This window comes from Diabrotica undecimpunctata, chromosome 3 (genome assembly GCF_040954645.1).
Source record: "Diabrotica undecimpunctata isolate CICGRU chromosome 3, icDiaUnde3, whole genome shotgun sequence".
In the NCBI taxonomy this organism is placed as follows: Eukaryota; Metazoa; Arthropoda; class Insecta; order Coleoptera; family Chrysomelidae; genus Diabrotica; species Diabrotica undecimpunctata.
The window spans coordinates 75,610,046-75,615,190 of record NC_092805.1 but is presented as its reverse complement, the minus strand read 5'-3'; the positions used below and the strand labels follow the sequence as shown (position 1 = coordinate 75,615,190).

The following is a 5,145-nucleotide window of genomic DNA, read 5'->3' as shown; positions in this document are numbered from 1 at the left end:
ATAAAGTCAAGTTCAAGTTATTTATTTATGTTAATATACAATAAAGTCCTTACATATGTCAAAAAATAGTATAAAATAAAAATTAACATATAAAAAACATTAGGCATAATTTTATAAAATAATGCATATATTAATAAGACAAACATTACACAGAACATTATACTATGGGTTCCCAGGTATACACAAAATATTTATACAAAAAATATACAAATTCACCAATACACAAGCCAGTTCCAACCATTAAAGTTAAAATTTAAGAATTCATCACTTGAAAACTGCTTCCCCTTCAACCAATGGTCTCTTTGCCTCACCACAATACTCAACGATATCATTAGGCTAATTTCCATTTTTAAATAATAAAAATAACTCGTCTTAAACCAAACTAAACATCCAAAAACAATGGTAAACATTAGACTGTTATGTTTGTTTATACCATTTATATCGGCCATGACACTGCAATCGAGCTGCCCTCTACATTCAGTTTCAATCGCGAATACTTGAGCTATTAATACTGAGAAGTAGGAATTGTTGTGTTGTTTGTTGTAGGTTAGGTTTCCGACAATGAATCTGTCAAAATATGCCCGTGCCCGAGCTAAGCGAATGGAGTTTATCGGTCGATGCTTGAGGTCGACCTTGAGTCGTTTTTGTGTTTTATAAACGGATCTCGAGCACGAAATCGAGCTTAAGTACACAAAGCTCGTGCTCAAGAGACTACATTAATGCACAGCCTAGGTTTGGCGTGATTGGTTGGTGGGTGGGTCCCAATTTAAAAATTGGCGGGTTTCATGTTTATTAAAATGACAATTGAGGTGTTGTGACACAATTTTTTAAGAACACACGAATTGACACAAGAATTTATTAGCAATATAAAGAGTAGCAATATACTGTGGTATTGGTACCGTTCGCGTCATAAAAAACTGGTACAACTCCATAGTACATAAAAAGAAATAGTAGTGCAAGAGAGATAGGGCAGCGGGGAAGTTTGTTTGGACGATTCCAGTCGTACGTAATGGCGGCGGCGCTACAGTCACTCTAGGTGGGGGTATGAGACGCATGTGCCGTGTGGAAGAATTGAAGTTGAAGAATGAAGGTTGGTCTTGTGTTGGTCTGTTGGTATTGTATTATTTGTATTGTACGCCATTGAAATATTGCAAGTTGAATTTTGTTTTGTTTTGTCTTTGTTGTAATCATCTTATTGATTGTTGATGATTGTTGATCGTTAAAATGGAACAAAATAAAAGAAAAGAAAAAGCCAACCATGTTGTGTTCCTGGTTGTAAGGACCACACAAGCAGTAGATTTCGTTTTCCAAATCCGAAAAATGAAATGGACACGTTGGAATGGTTGAAAGTAATTAAGAGAGGAGTATTAAACAATTATACCATAGTATAAAAAAGAATATACACCTCTTACTGTTTACAATAAATTTCGTGTTTGCTCTAGACATTTTACAGACGAAGATAAAGTGGATTTTTACCAGCAATAGGTAAGCACTGTACCTCATAGCAAATGTTTGTTAGCAAACTTAAATTAAATAATATTTTGTATGTTTAAACTGTTATTGTTTAAATTAATGTTAATCCTATCATATGAATCTTACTTATATATTTTAAAATCATCAAAACTTATAAATCTAATTGTACTTAATTGTATTCCGCAAATATGACTTTGATTTTTAATATAAGTATTATGAATATTAATTGTAGTTAATTATTATAAATTTTGATGGGCCTTCTGGGCAACATATTATTTGGGTTCATTTCTGATGATGATAAAGATCAAGATATCTAGTACTTGTTTGTTTATTAGTCCAACAGATTTATTTATTGGTTATGTTCTGTTAAAATATTGTATTTAAATTTCAGGCTCTCAGAATGCAGCAGATATTGAAGAAGAAGAAACTCAAACTATAAGGTTTATTGACGTACATGGTAATATTAAATATTCTATATTCTTTGGTAATATATTATAAAAATATGTCTTTACATTTTTCATTCAGTAAGTGTGCCAGATGCTATAACCACTTTCAAAGCTTTGCTTATAAATAATTTTATATCTTTTCATTCACCTGAAAGCAATTGTGAAAATGATGTTAGTGAGGGAGCATTAGATGCATTAGGTTTTTTTTAACAGGTGAGGTATTACCAGGTTGTAAACCTTTGGCACCTGAAGTGAATGTTTCACTTCCTCTTTCAGTTTCAAATGTTATGAGAACTCAGGTGGGAAGGTGTACTGTAACCTATGTTGCAGGATATGTAGCAAAGAAAGTATTGAAGGTTTCCTGTGAGCAATGTAAATATAATATGTTATTTAGAGTAAAGAAAGAGGATACAGATTTCATTGAAATTGAATTGTTTAAATTTTTCACCATTCAACTGTAAAATCCGTTCAAATACAGGTATAAATATATGTAAATTTATTGTTAGACTTTCTCTGTATATGTGGTGTAAAAGTGTAAATGCAATTGTAAATGGCAGAGACCAGAAGTTTATTAACTTACTTAAAAATAAACCAGACTACACTATGATAGATCCTATGAAATTAGTAGCTCACAGAAAATATGAAAGTAGGAGAAAACAATTTTGTAAGTACAGGTCATAAGTGTAATTAAATTATTTCCAGTATAAAACTGTACAATTTGTATGTTATTCATTCTTGTTTACAGTTTCATACTTCCATTTTGTTGTAAACAAATAAAATTGTGTTTCCTATTTACTGGACTCATATGGAATCTTTAAAATTCTTTTTATTGTTTTACATATATCTTCATCATCAAACATTATCCATCTGCTCCTGAATCTAGGTCTTTCACAATTGCTTTCATCTGTATCTACCTTGTCTTATAGAACAAGGGTGAACAGTTTGGGAGAAATGCTATGTCCTTGTCTCGCTCCCCATTGTAGTACATAGTTACATATTTTACTTTAATTATACATAATCACATATTTTCCTTTTATTATACATAGTTACATATTTTACTTTAATTATACTTAGTTACAAATTCATGAAATTCAAAGAAATTGCATATAATTTGTGAACACTGTGTATTTAAAAATTCTCCTTTGATGTAAGTTCTGGAAAGAATGTTACTTACTCTTTGTTTACAAAGGTTTTCAAAACATTTTAATTGTAAATGAATGAGATATTTCACTCGCCATTGTAGTACATAGGTACATATTTTACTTTAATTATACATGGGCACATATTTTACTCATAAACATAGTTTATTTTTTATTTATATATGTTTGTGTGTAAAATACATTAGATACATAATAAATCTCTAACATATACACACACACACACACACACACACACACACACACACACACACACACACACACACACACACACACACACACACACATATATATATATATATATATATATATATATATATATATATATATATATATATACACAAACATACAAATAGCATAGCAAGACTAAAGAGCCTCATGCTGCTCTGCACTATTCAGTAAATATATAGATGAAACTAGCCTCCCATAGCACATCAGCGTGGTATGGGGGGAGGGTGAGGAAAGCCTGGGGAGCATTGGGGCTCGAAGGAGTGGTCCCTAATTTACTAGGACCAATCTTTCTCACCTCAATGAATTGTATGCCTGAATGTCCATATGGGTATGCAAGTCTCCGCAGGTAGGGCTTACTTATTTCGGTTGCTGCTTGTGTGTAATTCCATATATCATTTTGCAGGTTGCAGTGAATAGATGGTTAAGTTCAGAATGGAGCCTAGTTTCGTGGATACAGGTGAAGACCATCACAATGGCAGTGATGACGATCTTTATAATTTATTATATCTCTGTGATTCCTCAAATTTTATAAATTACAGAAATAAATAAATTTTTAAGAATATCTGTTTTTTATGTTGATGTTTTAATGTAATGGAAAACAGATATAGTCACAAAATAATAAATAAAAACTTTTCCTGTGCCAAAACATATGTCTCTATCTGATATGTTATACATTTATGGTATACAAAATTGCATAAGTGTATACTACATTTTTGGACAGAGAATATATTTTGGCATAGAATAAGTTTTTATTTATTATTTTATGACTATATTTGTTTTCTATATAATATTCGGAACATTTTGAATTTCCCGCCTAAAATTCAGAAATTTATTTTTTGAATTTCCCGCCTAAAATTCAGTATATCCTTTTTGAATTTCCCGCCTTAAATTCAGAACCAACATTTTGAATTTGCCGCTAAATTTTTAGTTCCCGATTCCGAACTTATTTGGCGCTAGAAACTCTCTCCCCACTTTTTCTCCGGCACTTACCTTACTAGGGGGGTATATACTATGGTACAACTCTTATTACCGAAAATCATGTTTTTCAAGTTGTGTAAGTTGATCTTGTCACATGTATCATTCTAATTTCTAGGGCACTGTTGCCAGTTCAACGAAAATATTAAATAAAATCAGCTAAAAGCAGGGCTGATTTCATCAGCTAAAAACATCGAGCATTCTCGATCAGTTAGTCACATTAAATTTGTTTAAACATGCATCCTAAAAAATTCTCATATTAATTTTGTAATTTTTCATTATCTCAATTAAGTACTCATACCTTGATTTGTGTTTTATTATAATTTATGAAAATATTTCAATTCAAATATAGTGATAGATAAAATCAATCTAGACATAACTTTAAATTATTATAATAAAACATTACAGTGAGGTATTGGATCTGTCACTTTATAATCTACGTAGGATAAAGTATAATGTTAGTTTTTGTTAATGTTATCGTTCATATAATAAATAATAAATTAATTTTGGTAGTTGGCCTGTGACTAAACTTATTGATACAAAATGCAGTTCGTGTTCGCTAGGTAATTCAAGTAAAAAATTAGATACAGTAGATGCGTTCCAATGTTCCTGTGCCAATAATCTAGGTTTAAAGATCCTTCAAATATTTTGGATACTAGCTGAACCCTATCTCTGGTTATTAAATTTATTAAATACGGTTTTTTATTGTTAATGATAAAAATAATACCTATCTAATAATAACTTTATTTTTTTCAATTAGATTTAGTGCAATTCCGTTATCTGTGATGGCAACAGCGAATTAATTCACGAACCACTGTATCCAGTCTGAACCCAGGTTTACATTGGGAAAAAAAGTGTACCAG

At 30.9% G+C, this 5,145-nt stretch overlaps 1 long non-coding RNA gene across 1 annotated transcript; it reads left to right on the top strand.

Annotated features, from left to right (window-relative positions):
- The first annotated feature begins 1,079 nt into the window (after window positions 1-1,079).
- On the top strand, window positions 1,080-3,869 carry LOC140436912 (uncharacterized). The gene is made up of 3 exons (XR_011950323.1): window positions 1,080-1,485; window positions 1,865-1,930; window positions 3,711-3,869. It is a non-coding gene; the product is annotated as an uncharacterized lncRNA (long non-coding RNA).
- The last annotated feature ends 1,276 nt before the right edge of the window (window positions 3,870-5,145 follow it).